Raw genomic sequence first — 21,347 nt, 5'->3', positions numbered from 1 at the left:
TTCTAAACATATATGTATGTGTGTGTGTTTAGAAATAAAATGTGGATATGTGATTCTGAAATTTTTAAGACTAATGGAAGCCAATCAACTCTCCTTCCTTCCATTTTACAGATAAGGGAATTGAAACCTTGGAACATTAAGTTGCTACTGCCAATCGCACAGCTGATAAAGCCAAGCCTAGAATGGAGGTCTCCCACATTCCTAGTTAATGTTCTTTCTTTAACACTTCACTGCCTCAGATGCTTTGCTGAACCTAAAATGAACAGAAACTCATTTTCTGAGAGTTGTCCTCTGCCTCTGGTTCCCAGAGAAGCCCTTTTCTCTCTTCAGTATCATTTAGCAGAAAATCCAAGACAAACTAAAATAAATGTAAAATCCACATATTTTCCACAGTATTTAGTTCCATCCCCAAGATATTGAAAAACAGTAGAGTGGAATGCTTTAAAAGAAAAAAGAGTCAGGCCCTGGTTGTCATCTCCCCGGTAGCCAGAAGCCAGGGCTGGCAGGGTGTTGGGAGATCTTGGAAAGCTATGAGGCATAAGAACGAGTACCAGCCCTTTAAAAATAAATAAATAAAGCTGAATGTTCAAATGTGTGTGCGTAAAGCTATTTTCGTTTGCTAACTTTTATATCCTGGGGTGTCAGAGTACATGGCATCTTTTTTTTTTCATTGAAAACAGTCACTAGAGCTCAAAGAATATACATATTAGTAGATCACACACTCCTATCAGTTTATCTTGTGAATACCATAAATACCATGCACACAACAGATGGAAATGACATAAACAGCAAAATGTCTGCATTATTCATGAACTGGAGTCAGAATTTCTCTGGGTTCTCTTCTATTAAGAAATATATGCACTTATGTGTGTGCATGTGTTTCATGTTAGGAACTGAATTGTTAAGACAAACATATAAATAAAGTCACAAGTCAGGGAAGGCTGGGATTTGAGGGCCATTTTTCACCAATAGACCAGGTTCTGTTGTTCCTGCTAATAAAAAGAAAGAATTTTCTGGTCCAAACCAAGGTATTCTGGCTAATTAGCTAAAAAAAAGATTATATATATTTTATATAGAACCCATCAGACCTGGGTCACACTTCTCCTTTGGATGGGAAGTTCACATGCAACTACTGAAGCTCAAATTCAACCAAATAGCACAAAGGAAAACCCTCGGTTGGGGCAGTTAGAGGGCTACTGGGCTATTCTCTCCCCAAATCCAAGGATTGTAAGCACTCTGAAGTAGACATGCACCAAATACAGCAGCCCACACCTAGATGACTTTTGGCAAGTCACTGAAGGCAAGAGCTCTGGGCCTCAGAGTCCTCGGATGTAAAATGAAGGGTTCAATTTGATGACTTCTAAAGTCCACTCCAGATTAGAAAACTAAGATCCTTTGATTATTTTAATTTTTTATCTTCTCTTCCCTAACTTCCAGCTGAATGCCTTACTTTCTCCATCCCTAGAACCGTGATTTCATTGGTATAGAGAACTTCCAATGATGAAACTCTCTCTACTGATGCAAAATAAGCCAGTACTCTAAAATTTAAAGCACTAAAACATTGCTTGGGACACTGGGTTGGTACATAACTGGTTCAATGTCATTCAGCCACCATGTATCTGAGGCAGGTGTAGAGCTTAAATAAATCCCAGTCTTTCTGCCTCTGAGGATAATTCCCCCTGCATTAAACTACAAAGCATCCCACTGCACGTAGTCATTATCTACTGTTACTTGGATTGTAGAATTAAAATCAGCATAACATAGTAAAATGTATCTCACATTTAGAGTCAAATTACCTAAGCTCAAATCCCAGCTCTTGTTTCATACATGTATGACCTTGGTTTCTCATATATGAAAGGTGGGTATTGAACTAGATCGGCAGTTCTCAAAACGTTTTGGTCTCAAGATCTATTTATACCCTTAAAAATTACTGAGGATGTCCCATAGGGCATTTTGATAGGGTATATCTATTTGCTATATTAAAAATTTAAATATGTTTGTATTATTTTGAAAATAGTTTTGACTTTGTGAACCCTCTATTCAGGGTCTCAGGGACTCCCAGGAGACCACATTTTAAGAACTGGGTTAAATGTTCTCTAAAGTCTCTTTCATTTCCAAATTTCATAAAACTACTGAACTCCTGAGAGAATCAGGTTCCCCATCTGTAAAATGAATGGACTGGCCTAAATTATCTCTAAGGTTTATTCCAGATTTATAATTATCTCTTCTTTTATCAAAATATTACTTTATAACCTCAAAAACTACTAGATAGTGGTCAACAATGAGAGTTGAAAAAAGCAGTGATGTCAAAGAACATGGGTTCAAATCCCACCTTTGTGATTGTGGCAGGAATAAGGAAAGTCAGAGATTTTCCCATATCCCATCCAACCTGAGAATGAGTGTAGGAAGACAGAACAACAACACCTATTGCCACCAAAGGTAGTCACAGGTTTATCCCTTCCCAAAATGATCCTCATTACTTGTCACTATCCACCCACTGCCAGCTGGATATCATCTCAAAGTCTCACTAAAATACCCAATATCCTTTGGGTCTGACCATTTGTCCTGTTACTTTTTCCTACTTACTACCTGGCCTTGCCATATGCCATAAATTAAATGTATACACGGACCCTTCTTCATGAGTTCTCTCCCCCAATTAGAATGTGAACTCTTTGAAAGCTAAGAATGTTGCAGTTTTCTATTTCATATCCCCAATAAATAAATATGTTCTTTCTCTATTCCATTCCTTGGGCAAGTCACAATGTCACTGGGATCCAGTTTTCCTTTGTCCACAAAATGAAGGGGTTGTACTAAATGTTCTTCTCTGAGCTAAGACAAATGTGAATCAGAAAGCGAGCGAGCTCTATTTCTTTAAAGTTAAAAAAAGACAGAGTAGGAGAAATAGAAGTTCTCACACTACTAGATCATCCTACTTAGTCTATCTACTTTTCTTTTTCATTATTTTGGATGTTGGTTGTCCTCTTCAAGCCTGTTTCCTTATTGGTCCTAAATTTTGTCTTTAGCGTCTCCCTTATTTCTTCCCTGCATTTTCATCTTCAAAATTCACCGAAGGACCTGAGAGAAAATGAGTAAATTCCTCTTTTTATATTGGGATATTTATTATCAACAACATTTTTAATTTTACATGAAAAATGTGACTCAAAAATAAAATATATCATTCACAGTTCAACCAAATGCTCCTTTTAATTTTATGCATTTTACCATACAGAGATTATATTTTAGCATATATTGTAAGAAACACCATAATTCCTGTAGGAAACATACCAAATTCATAAATATAGGAAATTCAATGTGCACAATGGGTTCAAAAAATGAGTCAAGGTTTCTATTTGCTATACTCAATTAATTACTAATCGTTTAAAAAGCTTAAAATCGTAACAATATAAAAAATTACATCAAAATGCTATCAACAGTTCATTTATTTTTTGTTAAACAGTTTCTTAGCCTACTGTGTTTCAGCAGGAGAGCACTTCCTAAGGTGGAATTATTAGACAAACTGGGCTATAAATCTTCACAGTTTCATTCCAAGCACAGTCATCTATCTGTGTAGGGCTATGTAGACTTAAATCTAGCCCACATATAAACTCTGGATGATGCTCCATTGTTTCTAGGAGAGGAACTTATTCATTATTCAGGAGTAAGTTCAGGTGGGAAGGCCATCTCTCTGAATGAACTCTAAGCAATAGAAAGCATGTTGATTTCTAGTCTTGCTTCAACATTGACACAGAAAATATAGGCAGGACATTTAAACCTCTGGTCCTGAGATTCTTCATTTGTAACATGAGAAAGATGAGTTATCCATGAAGTTCCTTTCCATATCAACAAGTTCTGTCATTCTTTGGTATGAACCTTTGCCATGACAACTGATACCAGTGATTTCCACTCTCCTGGTACATGCCCACATCACCTCATTCCTGGACTAGTGTCATAGCCTGTTGGTTAGTCTCCCTGCCACAAGTCTTGCCCTACTCCAGGTTATCCTCTACTCAGCTGTCAAAGTGATCTTCCAAAAGGGCAGGTCATCACCCTCTCATTTAGTAAACTCCATTGACTCCCTATCACCTCCAAGATTAATCATCTCTCATTTAAAATGCTTCATAACCTGCTCCCTCCCACCTTTCCAATCTTCTTATCTTTTGTATCCTACCTATGAATTCATGACACTGGCTTCTTGCTTTTCATGGCACAAAAGACTTGTCACTCAAGACATTTCCCCTGACTATTCCCTATGCTTGGAAAGTTCTTTCTCTTTGTCCCCACATCCTGGTTCCCCTGGTTGCTTTCAATTATAAACTAAAATCTCACATACAGGAATCCTTTCTTGATCTCTTTTAATTCTGCTACCTCCTCTCTATTGATTATTTCCAATTTATCCTTTATACAGCTGATTGGTGCATAGTTGTTTACATGTTGTTGTTATTGTCCAGTCATTTTTCAGTGATCTCTCACTTCCCCCAACCCCATTGAGGTTTTCTTGGCAAATACACTGGAGTTGTTTATCCCATATCATTTTATAGATGAGGAAACTGAGGAAAACAGAGTTAAGCAACTTGGCCAGGGTCCCATGGATAGTATCTGAACACAGATTTGAACTCAGGAAAACAAACTTCTTGCCCAGTATTCTATCTACTGCACCACTTAGATAACATTTACATGTTATCTCCCTCATTAAATTGTGAACTCCTTAAGATTAGGAAAGGACTGTATTTTGCATTTCTTTGTATTTCCAGCACTTAGCACAGTGTCTAGTACACAAAAGGTATTTTTTAAAGGGGAAGCTCTTTAGTAAATTCTGGAATTAAAAAGTCACTAAATAAAATTTTAGAGTTGTTTTTATCAACTATTTTTTGTTAAAAAGTTTCTTAGACTACTGTGTTTCAGCAGGAGAGAACCTTATATTCAGATTGTATTTTATTTTTTTTTTTTCAGAGAAAAAGAAAAGCTATATGTTAAAAGCCACAAAATTGCTCCTTTACTGCCATTTTTGTTGAATTCTGAAGGGGACCAAATTAATAGATTTTTTTATTGACTGGCACACTGGTTGCCCAGCCCCCCAAGACTAAGACACAGAAGCCATATGGAGCGTATTCCCTCAACAGTTTCATAAACTGTTTAAGATCTCTAACTAAAATTTAAAAGTCTGCTCAAGACAATATTGTACAAAATAATTACATTCAACACAAATTGTTTAAATGTCTTTTACTGAAAATAAGAGGTTTCAGGAAAAAGAAAAAAATTCCAAATCTGTAACATTAAGGAGCCTTAGAAAAGTACTTTTATATTTCATGAATGTTGTATGAGTTATTCCATTTACCTTCTATACTATCCATTATACCTACTATAGAGTGTGGTAGACTCAGAACAGTAGTCTAACAATAACATTTCATTAGGGTCTATGGTCATGTTTACTTTATTCCCAACTCAAATACTTCTGTAAATATCTACTCTACCTTCTCAAAAGCTTCCTTTTCAACCTAAGTTTGCCTATATTCTGTAGCCCATTTTCCCTGATTGACAGCAGCTTCCTAACCCAAGTCTTGGTGGGTTCCTCTCCACATCTACAACAAATACTTTACCTCTATTATGGTAATCTCATCTTGACCTGCTTTCCAGATCCACTTTATAGGTTGTCTACTCTTCTTAGAATGCAAGTCCCTTGAGGTCTTTACCATCTTGTTTGATTGTACAGTATTTGTCTCCTCAGTGGTTAGCATAGTGACTAGCACATTTTAAGTCCTTGATAAATTCTCTATTCACCTATCTACCCTATCTACCTCATTTAATAAGTCTGGTTTTGCTTATAAGGCCAGCTAAAGGTATAGATGTTACTGATTATGTGCTCTACAAGTCCTTAGTCACTCTATACCAAGACCCAATGTGTTTATACTCTTTTATCAAGTACAATTCAATAGACATTTATTAAAACCCTCCTATGTGCAAGGCACCTTACTAGGTAGAGATAACAAAATTATATATGTAAAGCATTTATATTGCTGTCACTGTGTACAATGTTCTCCTGGTTCTGTTCCCTTCACTTTGCATCAGTTCATGTATCTTTCCAGGTTTTTATGAAATTATCCTGCTTGTCATTTCTCATAACACAGTAGAATTCCATTACCAACTTGTTCAACTATTCCCCAAGTGATGGATATTCCTGCAATTATCTTTTTTGTCTCATGTTGAACTCTTGATTTTTTTACTCAAGAAGTTCAAAACTGTTTTGAAGTTTGATATCAAGAACAGACCTACTTATTGCTCTGCTGAGGTCCTAGTTTGTATTTTTGGCCAGCAGAGAGTTGGGCTGTTTAGGTTTGGAACCAGGGTTGTATTTCATTCTTGCCTTTACAATTTGTTGCATTTGCTTGCCTTTGGTAACCAATTGTTCTTCGTAGCCCAATAGTGTTTGCTTTTTTTGGCCATTAAGTTGAAGATCAGCCCCACCATTATCACTACATTATAACTAAACTTGATTGTTGAGAGTGAATAATTACTTCCATCAGGACCAATTCAAATTAAGGCTTTAATTTTTTTTATATAAAATTTCCTTTCCCTTTTGGAATTTACATTTTCTACTTATGTTTCTCACTTTAATTTGATTAGCTTGATTTTTCTTTAGCAATTGTTTCGATTTTACATTTAAAATTTTGCCTTTAAGAAGTCCTAATTTCTACTTTTCTTTGGTATAGCTATCTTCTGCAATGATTTCCCTTCCATATCTGCTCTTTCATTGAGGTACTCTCCCCTATTATGAGTGCATGAAGGGAAGATAGCATTTAATGTTTATTCATTTGCTTCATTGTCTTTTAACTTGCCCTAGGAGACAATGAAATCTGTTACTGGAATTCAAAGGGGCTTCAGAAAGGAATCATATGATTCAGTCAATGTTTAAAGCAACAGCTCACTTATGTTTAAGAAAAGATTACACAATTTAACTAAAGATACCCAAGAGGCACAGAGAAGAAGATAAGGACATTAGGACAGCATCCCCTCCCCAAAACTAGCATCACAGCTGAGACCTCCAGAAGTAGGGCATAACACAGGGGATGACAAAAGAATAAGACAACCAGTCTATACTTAAAGATAAATAAACAACCTACTATTAATTCCTAGGTTAAAGTGCTTTAGCCCTCTCTGGAAGCCTGCCTGTTAATATGTCACTTGCAAGCTCATTATACCCCTCACCAGTATCTCTTTCCATATTTCTTTTGAGACTCATCTCTTTTCCCAGGTCCTTATGTCTGTGGTGTGACATTGCAGATAGGATTATGAGATCTATATAAAATTAATGGCAACAGACAAAGCATGGAGATGTCCTTCCTACAGTATTGATTCTGCAAAGGATTATACTCTTCTAACCCAAATTCTTCTCTAAGTAAACTGGTCCTTCTCCCTTTAGGGTCCATGTAGCTGTCCTCCAAGTTGTAACTAGCATAGGATTTTGCTCTGTTGAGAAAAATTAAAGATTGCCAATAACACAACTCAAACACAATCCAAGAGAATCTTCCTTTTCATGCCTAATGGAAGCAGATGTGGCGGTTGCCTTGTCTAGAGTGCTCCTTAATTTGTTAGCAATATGGAAACCTCGTGGTGTGTGTGCTTCTTCTTTTGCCTGCCATGGCAGCTACAGGATAGATGAGCAATAGTTAATCATTTTGCTTCAGATACAGAAATTACCAATTAAGTCTCTGGCTATACTAGACTGCTTGTCTTCCATAAACTTCAAACAAACATAATTTGGTTAATTTTACTAATTGAAAAAACCAGTGGGAACTTAATTACTAATTTTACCAGGTTTATCCTGTATTCTGCATTGACTGAAATCTAGCTATATGATAATTCGAAGACCTCTCATTCACATTCAACTTATCAAAAGTAGCTATAATGTATTATATCTCTATAACATTCTCACTTTTCCCCCCTCTCTCCCTCCTTCTTGCTTGGTTCTCTCCCTTCTTTTTTCCTTATATTCTTTTCTTATTCTTATGTTCTTTCTTTTCTTTTTCTTCCCTTCTTTCTTTACTTCTTCTCTCCTTTCATTCTTTTCTTTTCTCTTTTTCTCCCTCCCTCTATTCCTTCCTTTGCTCTTCCTTCCTTTCTCCCTTGCTTCCTTCCTTCTTTTATTCCTTCTTTTCAAGGTAGGAGAAAAATAAAAAATATTTATGACCCACTGAAAAGAGTCAAAACTATTGCACCACATAGCAGGAATGGAGAGAGTTAGTCATCTGGACTATTATAAACTTCCTTTAAAAACCACAATTGAATCTTAGAGGATGAATAAAAGCAAAAATAAATAGAAATTCAAGAAATTGAGTAAAAAAAAGCCCAGGAACCAGTGGACAAAATAGATAAAAGGCAAAAAAGCTATCTCAATTTGAACATCATAATATTAGATGGATGGAGAATCAGTCATTAAAAATAGAAGTCAGGGAAAAAACTGAATTTCTTTCTCAAAATGAGCAAGAATACACGTTGAAAAGGTGATTAAAGCACTAGTTTTCCTGGGTTCTGCCAAGTCTCACTAGCCAAAGCCTTGAACTGAGGTACTGTTATTCTAATCAGGCCCTATGCTGGGACTTAACCCAAACAAAGTCTGAAGCTCTACTTTCCCCCATGGTGCAAAATGCTCTGAGCTTTCAATGAAAAGGACAGAAAAGTAAGCCTAACACTGCCAGCTGTCAGCTTCCTTTACATATTGTTGCAACTGCCACTTTTTAAATTATTCAACACACCTTGGAAAGAATATTGATGGAGATGGAGTTTTCTTAGAAAAGAACACTAAAGTAACCTGCTAAGCAAGCAATTCATGTCTGCAGCCAGCACTCACCCAGCAGGCCTCACAATTTCAAATCAGTATACATTTAATGAAGTAAACTACCAGGGGAATTATGCTATTACCTTTTACAAACAGCATAAATATTAACAAGATTTTCCATCTTGCCCATTAAGTGGCAGTAGATGCTAATATAGTAAATCACATTGGGGAAAATGCAGATGAAAAATTCTGAAACCTTCTGCTTGTAAAGAAAAACACTAATTCTCTCCTAGAATATTACTTCTTTTTGAAGAATTTCAATCCACTTTGCGAACAGGGATTGATCATCCTAAAATCTGCTAGAGAGAGGTGGCAACCCCATTATACAGGCACAGAGAGGAGAGAGCAGAAAATTCAAATGAGTGGAAGAGATGGGAATATATCAAAGCATCAAAATGGTGACTAGATGAAGGTGAAATGTAAAGTATCACATGGGATTTCTATGGCAGATTGCTTGTCTTTAGGTTACAGAAGGAGTGTTATCAAGAGACTTTAGGTTAAACATTTGTTCATGTACCTGCTGCTAAGTCAAGAACAAAATAAAAAAAGAATGTAAAAGCTCTTTGGAATCCATAGAGTTCTGTTTGAATAAAAGGTATTATTAATGATAATCACTAATCATAATAATGCCTTTCATTTGCATGACAAAAGATAATCATATAATAATAACAACTAAAAAATAAAAATCATAATCAAAGACATGGCATTAGTGTACAGTGGAGAAATGAAAATAACATTAAATCCAAATTTCCTATAAAATAGTACCTAGATTGTCCAATTTACCAAATCTGGAAAATTCCTCTCCCTGTACCCAACCAAAATTTGATTATTTGTTTATTCAAAAAGCAGTTATTAAGCACTTTTTATATGCCAGGCTCTGTTGGAAGCCGAGAATATAATTTTTCTAATGAAATAGTTCCTCTTCTTAATGAGGTTACATTCTATTAGGAGTGGAGGAGAAAGAGTGATAGCGTGTACCCAGAAATTTGAAATACAAAATTAATATCTCATGAGGCTAAGACTTTGGAGATACCCTGTATACAAAAAGGCAGTAGAGGAGAGTAGGTAGAGAGCTGACCTTGGAAAGAGAAAGACATAATCAAGTCTTTCCTCTAACACAGGGGTCGGCAACCTTTTTGGCCGTGAGAGCCATAAACGCCACATTTTTTAAAATGTAATTTCTTGAGAGCTGTACAGTGCTCACAGGGTGCTCCTGTAACAGTGCGTGCTTCTGTAACAGTACCTGAAAAAAATTGACTTTATGGCTCCTGCAGAAAGAGCCATATCTGGCCCTCAAAAGAGCCAGATATGGCTTGAGAGCCATACGTTGCTGACCCTTGCTCTAATACATACTGGCCATGTGATGTTGGTCAAGTCACTTAACTTGTGCTTTCACCAATTAACAATGCCCTTGCCAATTAATTCTGATTACTAATTGCAAAGGAATTATAAATCTGAATTAAAGTGAGCATTTCCCAAATAGGACTTCCCTGTACCAATGAAACCATAAATCCTGGACACTTGTTTGAATGCAATGTAGACTGAAAGTGATTTCTGGGAAGATACTAGTAACAGGAGATCAAATACATAAAAGACATATCTATAGAAAGGATAATTAAACCTGGACTTCCAAGGAACCCTCACTAAAGTTAGAGTAACTTGTATCTTTGCTGAGATCTCTTCCTTGTCTACATTGAGTAATAAACAAGTTAATAAAACTCAATACCTTGTGCTTTTTTTTTTTTTTTTTACTTCAAAGGCTTTAAAGAACACATCAGTATGTAAAGTATTTGGGCAACCTAGAGTATTGTATCAGTATCGATTTGTGTTGGTGGTGGTGTTGGAAAGGTAGAGAGACTTAGTGGAGAGAGAGCTGTTTTTGAAACAAGGAAGACCTAAATTCAGGTTCTAACTCTGACACATCATAGATGGTTGACCCTGAGCAAATCACTTACCAGTACTCTAGACAAGTCTCTGAGCCTATACTTGTAGAGAAGGTGTCAACTTGCTTTGACAGAGGGAGTTTCCTCACCTGGGAGTTGCCTGATTCAAGGATATTATAAGTGTAGTTCCTATCTCTACCCTACCACTACTACTACTAGCCCATCGGTCTGTTAGGACGTCTGTGAAAGCATTATTCTTCCCTCTTGTCTCCCCTACCCTGACATGCATATATCTCCAGGAAAGCATCCACGGTCAGGCTTGTCATTCTTACCTAACAGTGTCAATTTATAAACAAGATGGTTCCTTATCTCAAAAGAATTTGATTAATTGAGGAAACAATTTTGAAAAGTCTGTCTGCCTCAACAATATTCTTTAATCTTGCTCAAACAACTTTCTTTGTCTTCAGTTTAGCTGTATTCACCTTCTAAAATCAGAGCAACTAGTTAGTTTTACTGCAATCCCAGGAGTATCATTGCTTGTGCCTCTCCTTAGTGAGGGGCTCCTTTGTTGTTTTCTAACTCCTCCATATGGGGTATTTATTCCCTTTCCTGAATATAAATTATTTATAATCAAAATGCTAAATTATATATTGTGATTAGAAAAAGGCTTACTTATTCTGAAATAATTGGAAGATATTTTATTCTTCTTTTCCTTCCTAGTCTTCTGAGTTTTTCCTCCCTCTTCTTATTTTGAAGACCCAGTTCATATTTAAGTCTCAAAAGGCTAAGAAATGATGAGATTAGAAAAATTTTATGATGTACCAACTGGAAAAAAGCTATAGATAAAGTCATATCACAAAATTGTAGGATGGTAGAATTTAAAAGATGGAAGATATCTAAACAGTCATCCAATACAATTCATACCCAAAATAAACCCCTGCTACAACAAACTGAACTCATGATTAAGCAACCTTTGTAGACCATAAAGGAGCTGAGATCCTCCATATCTCAAGACAGCCCATTCAACTCCTTTTTTTCTCTAATGGACTCATTTTTTATGAAGCAGTAACTGTATATTGGTCAAGTTTGTAGCCTACCACTCAGAAAATAATGCCACTGTGCCTACTTTTCAAGAAAGAAAGTAACCACCATATTATTAAATCTAAGTTCTATGGCTCCTTCAGTGGGTATATATTAAGTTCCTCATTCCCTCTAGTTTTTAGATAATGTCTTCAATGTCATTATGTTCAAACTCATTCTTATTATTAAACAATAAAGGCAAACATTTCCCAAAGTTCAATTTATATTCCTAATTTCCTCTTAGAAATTCTTCCAAAGAACCTCTACACTTTCCAAGATTAAAGATCATTAATTGGTTAAAAAAATGCATTCTGTTAAGTAAATATATACAAAGAACTTTGCTAGAGAGTCAAAGACGATGTGAAACAATCCTCAAGGAGCTTCCTTCCTTCTGAGGAAGATGGCAGACAACACCAGTAGTATTAACTTCAATTAAAATCAACTCAATTCAACATACACCTTAAAAATATGCAGAGGATCAACCCATTAAGAAGAAAAAATAGAGGCTTGAATATAGGGGCTATTTGAAGACAGCAACAGAATGAATTTCCTTCTATAACTTCTGATGAATTTACCACATGATTCAGGGTAATCATGGACTTGGACCCTTTCCTTTGTTGTAGTTAAGACAGGGGGACAGCTCTGGAATGAAGAGCTCCACATAAAAAATCTTCTCTTAACTAATTAGGAAATCTTAAAGACATAGAGAGGAAAATCATATCCCAAATATATTCTTCAAGATCATTGTTCCTAGGAAAATAATTTTATTCATATGTACACATTTTGATGAATCAATATATATATAGAAAATAGTCCTTGAACTTTTAGGCTCTCATTAATTTAAGTTTCTAATTGGAACATATTTATTTCCCCAGAAGATTGTTTTGTTTTTCCTAATAAAATAATTTAATTTCTCATTTTCACATTTTTTAAACCAGACCTGAGTTTACATTGGTTGAGGGGGTACCTGAAGTGGAAATTCCTTCTAATAATGTAGATCTGCACTTGGTCTTCAACTTAAACTCTTAAAGCAGGATTCATATTCATTTGTGCTACTTACCACTTTGGAAATATAGTGAAGCCTATTGACCTTTTCTCAAAATAATGAGTTTAAAAACATAAAATAAAACATACAAGATTACAAAATAATCTGCTAGGTGTGAGGTGGTACCTCAGAGTTGTTTTCATTTGCATTTCTCTAATTATTAGAGATTTAGAACACTTTCTCATGTGCTTATTGATAGTTTTGATTTCTTTATCTGAAAATTGCCCATTCATGTCCCTTGCCCATTTATCAATTGGGGAATGGCTTGCCTTTTTATACAATTGATTTAGCTCCTTGTATATTTGAGTAATTAGACCTCTGTCAGAATTTTTTGTTATAAAGATTTTTCCCAGTTTGTTGTTTCCTTCTGATTTTGGTTGCATTGTTTTTGTTTGTACAAAAACTTTTTAATTTAATATAATCAAAATTATTTATTTTACATTTTGTAATTTTCTCTAACTCTTGCTTGGTTTTAAAATCTTTACTTTCCCAGAGATCCTGCAAGTATACTATTCTGTGTTCACCTAATTTACTTAGAGTTTGCTTCTTTATATTCCAGTCTTTCACGCATTCTGGATTTATCTTGGTGTAGGGTGTGAGACGTTGATCTAAACCTAATCTCTCCCATATTGTTTTCCAATTTTCCCAGCAGTTTTTGTCAAATAGTGGATTTTTGTCCCCAAAGTTGTGCTCTTTGGGTTTATCATACACTGTCTTGCTGACATCACTTACCCCAAGTCTATTCCACTGATCCTTCCTTCTATCTCTTAGCCAGTACCATATTGTTTTGATGACTGCTGTTTTATAGTATAGCTTAATGTCTGGTACTGCTATGTCACCTTCCTTCACACTTTTTTCATTATTTCCCTTGATATTCTTGATCTTTTGTTGTTCCAAATAAACTTTGTTATAGTTTTTTCTAATGCAGTAAAAAGATTTTTGGTAGTTTGATAGGTATGACACTAAATAAGTAAATTAATTTATATAATATGATATATTATAATTATATAATATAATTAATATAATGGACATTTTTATTATGTTAGCTCATCCTACCCATGAGCACTCAATGTTTTAGTGATGAATGTTGGAGGGGATGTGGCAAAATTAGGACTTTAATGCACTGCTGGTGGAGTTGTGAACTGATCCAACCATTCTGGATGGCAATTTGGAACTATGCCCAAAGAGCAATAAAAGAATGCCTGCCCTTTGATCCAGCCATACCATTGCTGGGATTGTACCCCAAAGAGATCATAGATAAACAGACTTGCACAACAATATTTATAGCTGGGCTTTTTGTGGTGGCAAAAAACTGAAAAGCGAGGATATGTCCTTCAATTGGGGAATGGCTGAACAAATTGTGGTATATGCTGGTGATGGAATATTATTGTGCTCAAAGGAATAATAAACTGGAGGAATTCCATGTGAACTGGAAAGACCTTCAGGAATTGATGCAGAGTGAAAGGAACAGAGCCAGAAGAACATTGTACACAGAGACTGATACACTTGAATGTGATGGACATCTGTACTAGCAGCGATACAATGACCCAAAACAATTTTGAAGGACTTATGGAAAGGAACACTACCCACATTCAGAGGAAGAACTACAGGAGTGGAAACACAGAAGAAAAACAACTGCTTGGACACTTGGGTTGATGAGGACATGATTGGGGATGATCAATCTGAAAACCTGAAAACCTGAAAATCAACCTGAAAAGATGACACCAATGTAACTATCAATAATATGTAAAATAAGTCTTGACTAATTTATTAAATAAATAAATATTGACCCATATTAAAAAAAAGATTACAAAATAAACCAATTTTATTGATATTCAGACTTCAAACTGTTAGGAAAAACAAATTCATGGAATTCAGGTTAAAAACCCCAATCTTAGAGAGTTTACTAGGAGTGCTCTGAGGTTACATTAAGTAACAACTTAGAGACTTCTAACCAAGATGTGTTAAAAGTAGTAAATGAACTAAAGTTTTCTTGATTCCAATACCAGCTGCCTCTCCTATGTAGAAGATTAGGAATGTATAAGCTTTTTAGCTTTATTGATTTGTTTTGGCCTGAAAAAGTATTAAGAGCATTCTGTTCCTCAGCCTACATACATTAGCCTATGAATCTAGAAAGAAAAAACATAGGATTCATTGGTGAATAAAATAATAGATAAAGAGGCATTATTCTTTCCCAATGAGAGCTAGTGTGACCACCCACATCCTGTGAGGGAAGGTTACATTACTATTCACTCTTCTAGGAAAATTATATTTAATCTCTCACACAATTCTTTGCTGCACATTTTCAAATTGTATTCCAAAAGAAGTTGAAGAATCTCTGGTAATTGTTCTCACTCCTCTGGTCCAACTGCATGAATCTAATGGATCTTTCATATTCTGAGTAGCTGAATGGAACAGAGAAACAGACCTCTGAGTATGTCAGATCTCTCTGAACTTTTGAGTGTAAGGATAGGAGAATTGACAGGACAGAATATGATATCCATAATTCATCAAATTGAGTCTAGCCTCTGGAAAAAAAACAAAACATCTTTGAGATGTGTCTAGTTCATATTTCCTTTTAAGTAGAGTAGAAAATGGGATAATGATTTCGCATAGATTGTCTCAAGATTCATTAAATTTAAAAAAGCCTCAGTCAATCCTTTCAAAAACATTTTTATCCAATGTTTCTATTATGCCTCTCCAATTTAAACTACATTGGCCTCCAACACAAAAAAATCTACAAAGTTTTCATGTCTTATCTTGTTTGATCTCTTCCTGGACCAATTTCTACTTCCCATTGAAGACATATATACCATCTCTGCTATTGTGTATAAGCTCTTAATTGAATATTGATTAGATCACTTCTTTTTTTTTCTAACATTTGTTGTTCTACAGACCTCTCTGTCTCACCATGTAAAAAACTGAACCTGTTCCACTCTTTCCTCAATCTTCTTTCCAATCAATTTCCCTATTTTTATCAAAGACACTACAATAATGCTAATCACCCCAGGTTCAAAACTTCTGAACCATCCTTAACTCTTCACTTTCTCTTAATTCCTCATCTTCAATAAACTTGGACTACATGTCTTGTGTCCAGTTCTCATCTAGTTCAGACCCTGTGCTATTGCAATAGTCTCCTAATTACTGTCCCCTCATTCAATCTATGCCTTCTCCAAGCTATTATTCCCTTATTAGTAAGTTGATATTCCTAAAATTTGACATTTGTCCCCTACTCATAAAGCTCCAGTGCCTTCCTGTGGCTTCTAGGATACAAAAGACTATTTGGCATTTAAAGTCCCTTCACAATCTATCTCTAGCTTGCCTCTTAAGGCCTCTTTCATATTATTCCCCTTAATCATTCTGTATCCTAATCAAAGTAGTCTATTGGCAGTTCCCTCTTATTCCTATCTCCCTTCTCCATGCCTTTGCAGATGCTGAAGTAGACCCTCTCCCCACATCTGCTTCTTAGATTTCCTATACTCCTTTAAGCCTCACTTCTTATAAGATCCCCACCCCAGGGTCAGTGTCCTTACTCATATTAAGCTAGTTTGTAAAAGAACTGTAGCTTATATTTATGTAACAGGCTTCAAGCCTGGACCATTTTGCATAAGGGTCTCCTCAGTGATGGTTGCTGACTCTCTTTGAGGAGAGACTTAGGAAAAAAAAACCAAAACACTGGAACTAGACATGTAGGAAAAGCCTGCTCCTCCCTATGTCTCTCATTTCTAGTTTGGCTCCCTGGTGCCTGTGGGGAGTTTCTTCTGCAATAAAACCTGGTTATCTCTTTTTGATTTAGCTATGATACCTTACTCCCAATAGGAGAGCTCATGCATTCTGTGTATTTTCTGATTGCTGTTTGCTTAGATAGGTTTATATCCTACTTACCATTTTATCTTTTGTGTAACTGGTATTTGGTGGGAAAGTCAGATCTGTAGATATAACTTTGGAGCTACCTCTTTTCCTTTATAAGAATGATAGTACATAGGAAAGAAGCTTGAACATTTTTTAAATCCCCATAAAACATCAATATTTAAGGAGGAAAAGAGATACAACTCTAGTCTAGTACTTCACTCAGAGGAGGACAGTGTGGTTAGCCTTCATTACTCCCTTTCATGCTCTCCTCTAATCAGGAATCAAAGATTTCCTTAGATAGGAATGGGTAGGATCACATTTCATATATATATATATATATATGAAAACCTCCTTGAGAGTTTCTTTTAGACAACACTGGTAGCATAAATATCCTATGTGGGAATACAAATGCAAACAAAGTCCATACCTTCAGAAAACTTATATTCTGTTTGGGGAGGGGAATAGTACCTAAAGGAGAAGTTGGCAGAGAAGAGTGTACCCATGGTGAAGAAAGAAGTTCAAAGAATCAGGACCAACACCTAGAGAGGGATGAAGGCCTGAGCATGAATGGCCTGGGACCTTCCTTAAAGGAGACATTCCCAGGGGAATTAATCTATCAGAGAAAGGAGACACAGGAACAAAGAGATCTTCTGGCATGAGATGGTTGTAGGGAGCATACAGTAATTAAAAAAAATTAAGTTGGTAACTTTAGGAGGTAATCTATATAAAAATCTCCAAATATGGTATAATTCTTTATTTAATCAAAATATTGTATGGATGGCCAGTCCTCCAAGGAGCTACCTGGTTGCATTCACTTTGATTTGGGTATGTTGTAGAAATTGATATCATAAAATTATCATAAAAATCCCAGATCTTGCCTTCAAGTTCTCATAATCATAAACTCTGAAAACTAAAGGATATTTTAAAGGTCAGGGTAAATTAGCCCAACCTCCTAACTGTCAGCAAGGAAATTAAAGCCTCATAAAATGCCTTGCCCAGGTTTTAAGAATGATAGAAAAATTTTAATACAATGAAAATAGACACAACAAGAAAATCTATCTATACCTCAAATCTCAGCTCTAATATCATCTCCTTCACAAAATCTCTCATGAGTTCCTGAGGTAAAATGAGTTTTCCTTCTCTGGAACTTGTATAATATGTCTTGCCTTTCTTTTGTTCTTATGATAGCCTATTCTGAATTATAGTTGCATATTTACTGGTTAGCATCAGTTATTTATGGATGTGTATTAATCCCTTGATAAAATCATCAGGATAAGAGGGTAAAGAGCATGGCTTAATTATCTTTGGATTCCCTCAGTAACTATCCCAGCGACTAACAGAATGCTTTTAAAAGTAGATACAGCTTAATTGTTAGCACCCAATAGTAGTACCCATATATATATGCAAGCCTCCTTGAGAGTTCCTTTTAGACAACAGTAGTAGCATAAATATCCTATATGAGAATACAAATGCAAACAAAGTCCATACCTTCAGAAAACTTATTAGAATGCACAATCCATGAAGGCAGGTGTCTTTTTTGCTCTTGTCTTTATATCTCCAGAGCTCAACAGGAAGCTCAAAAGGGAACTGACATATAGTGCTTAATAAATATTTTTGATTGATTGGTTGATTAATTAATTTCTGTTTAATAAAAGAATGGATGGATGAATGAATTAAAAAGAAAAGGAAATATTTTTTGTTACACCTGATCTGAGACTACCCAAACCAAGAAACTATTCTTTTGCAAAGCTGAATAGCAGGTATTGCCTTTCCTGTATTCAAATGCTTGATAAGAAAATAACCAACCTTTAAATTTTACCATAGAAATGGCACTCTCATACATGATCAACCATTGCGTAAATCCATAAAGGTATACATCCCCAATTTTTTAATTTGTTAAGAATTTTTAGCTAACTTAAAGGTTGTACAAATATGTTTCAACTTACAAGAGAACTTTGCCACATACAAGAGAAATTCCAACCAGAAGTTCCAAATTTTAATCTCATGTAAATGATACTCTAAATTTTCCATAGATGCTTTTGTCATGAAAATTAAACAGAAGCAAAAGAACACTCTTGAGCTGTTAGTTATGCAGCTTATTTTGGAAAGATGGCCTCTTCTAAACCTCATTCCCACTCAGAACCACTGCATAAAATTTAGATCTGCCCATAAAATCCAGTTCTTGCTTTTAATATGCTAAAGACCAGAAACTGCACACAGCAGCTGGTGGAAGATATTGTAATTTTGCCAAAATGCCTAGAAGAGACTAATATTCAATAACCACTAAGCTTTTTTTTCTATTTATGATCTTTGCCAAAATACATATTCTCATCAACAGAGATGGCAAATACATTGCTGCCTCTCTTGTTCTTTGCTAGTCCTCCTAAAGTGAAAGAAAGAGGAAAACAGAGTTTGAATGTATTCCAGTATGAAAATGAAGTAGAACTGATGAAACCAAGTGTAGTTAATGAAAAGGCCATTCTATAACACTCGTGTAGCTTTTCTTGGTACTATACTATGCAACCTTCACTCCTACTGGGTATTTAATTAATATACAGTCAAAGAATTCATACATGAGCAGGCTAGATAGCAGAGATTTATGGAAGTTAAGTTGGTGACTTGAAAAGAAGATATAAGCTATAAGAAGACCTAAATTGCAGGTCACTAACTAGCTTATTAAACTCTTTAGTCCTCAGCTTCTTCACCTATTAAATTTACATTAGGATATATATATATATATATATACACACACACATATATATCCATATATATCACAGAGTTGTTATGGAAATAGGTAATGTGAAAGTGATAGGTATGGTAGGAGGAAGAAAGGAAAGAAGAAAGAAAGGAAGCAAGGAAACAAGGAAGGAAGGAAGTTAAGTTGGTGACTTGAAAAGAAGATATAAGCTATAAGAAGACCTTTTTAATCTACGTTTAGATTATCATTCTTTGTCTCTGGCCCCTTAGATGCTGTATTTGCTTTTCCTGTGCCTAATTGCCTTGTTAGCAACAAGTTCCAGGTGATCTTTCCTCACCTAGACAAGTCATCAATACTTACTAGTCCACCAGGACCATGTAATAAAAGACCTCTACTGGTGCCATAGAACACTCATAAGACAGCCACCTGACACCCAGCCAGCTAAAAGAGAGCATTAATACTCTCAGACATTTGTTAAATAACTATGGTATGAAGGCTATATAATATAGTGGATATAATGTTGGAGAACCAGGGTTTTGAATCCCAGCTCTACCGCCAAGAATATATGCCACATATATTCTTGAAACAAATCACTGAGAGAGCTGGGCCTTGGTTTCTTTATATATTGAAAAGAGGTAGCTGAATTCTATGATCCCAAGGTCCTTCTGATTTGTAGTGGGGGAAACTTGTTTCCCTCAAGTAGCTTATACTGTGCTATACTAATTTACCTGTTGGCACAATGTCTGGCATATAATAACCTCAGAATAAGTTGTCTATTGGAATTCATATTTCAAACTATTCCAAATTAATCTTCCAAATGCAAAGATCTGACTATGTCAGGTCATTCCTCTACTCAAAATCCTTTAATAAATTCAATTGCCAATTAAATAAAATTTAACCTGCTTAAGAACTGAAAGGTGCTCCAAAGTTAATTGCATCCTACCTTTCTGGTCTTATTTCATACAACAACTTCTGTCTATATACTCTGTACTCCAGTCAAACTAGATTAATTTCTGACCCATAAAAGTGTGCCATTTTTCCCATTTCTATGATGAATCAATGAATAAATGAAAATAGCATTTAATAAGTACTTTCTTTATGCCAAGTGTGGTACTATGCTCTAGATATTCAAAAACAATAGCAAAGATAGCACCTGCCTTCAAGTAGTACATATTCTTTTGCGATGAGTGTGGGGCTTAAAAATAATATTATTTTCCAATTTCATGTAAAACAATTTTTAATGTTCCTTTAAAAAATTTTGAGTTCTAAATTCTCTCTTTCCCTCCGACCTTTTTTCTCTTATCCCCTTTCCTGTCAATAATTAGATATAGATTTTACATGTACAATTATGTAATATATTTTCCATATTAGTCATTTTGTGGAAGAGATCTCAACCAAAAAAAGAGAGTGAAATATAGTATGTTTTGGTCTGCATTCAGACTCCATCAGTTTTTTCTCTGGAGGCGGATAACATTTTTCATCATGAGTCTTTGCAATTGTCTTAGATCACTGCATTTCTGAAAATAGCCATGTCATTCATACATGTTCATCAAACAATATTGTTGTTACTGTGTATAATGTTCTAGTTCTGCTCATTTCACTTTTCATCAGTTCATGTAAGTTTTTCCAAGCTTTTCTGAATTCATACTACTCATCATTTCTTAAAACACAATAGAACACCATTAAAATCACATGCTACAACTTTTTTCAGTCATCTCCCAACTGATGGATATCCCCTCAGTTTCTAATTGTTTGCTAGCACAAAAAGAGATATTATAAATATTTTGTACAAATAGATCCTTTTCCCTTGTATAAGTAGCAAATGTTCTAATACAGGAAAACAATACATAAAAGCAAGTGATGACCTTAACATACAGTATGTTTCCAAAACAGGAAAAGGCACATTGGGGAGGTAACAGAATAGCTGCTGATGAAGAGAATTCCAGAGTATGAAGT

General features: G+C 35.3%; 1 protein-coding gene across 2 annotated transcripts in view; it reads right to left on the bottom strand.

The window, feature by feature from the left end:
• The window catches only part of FGF14 (fibroblast growth factor 14), an 872,990-nt gene that overhangs the window by 614,049 nt on the left and 237,594 nt on the right, over positions 1-21,347 (bottom strand). The gene's annotated exons all lie outside the window — the stretch shown is intronic.

This window comes from Gracilinanus agilis, chromosome 3, assembly GCF_016433145.1.
Source record: "Gracilinanus agilis isolate LMUSP501 chromosome 3, AgileGrace, whole genome shotgun sequence".
Taxonomy (NCBI): domain Eukaryota; kingdom Metazoa; phylum Chordata; class Mammalia; order Didelphimorphia; family Didelphidae; genus Gracilinanus; species Gracilinanus agilis.
Note: the sequence above shows the minus strand (reverse complement) of the source record. Positions and strands in the feature narration are given on the sequence as shown.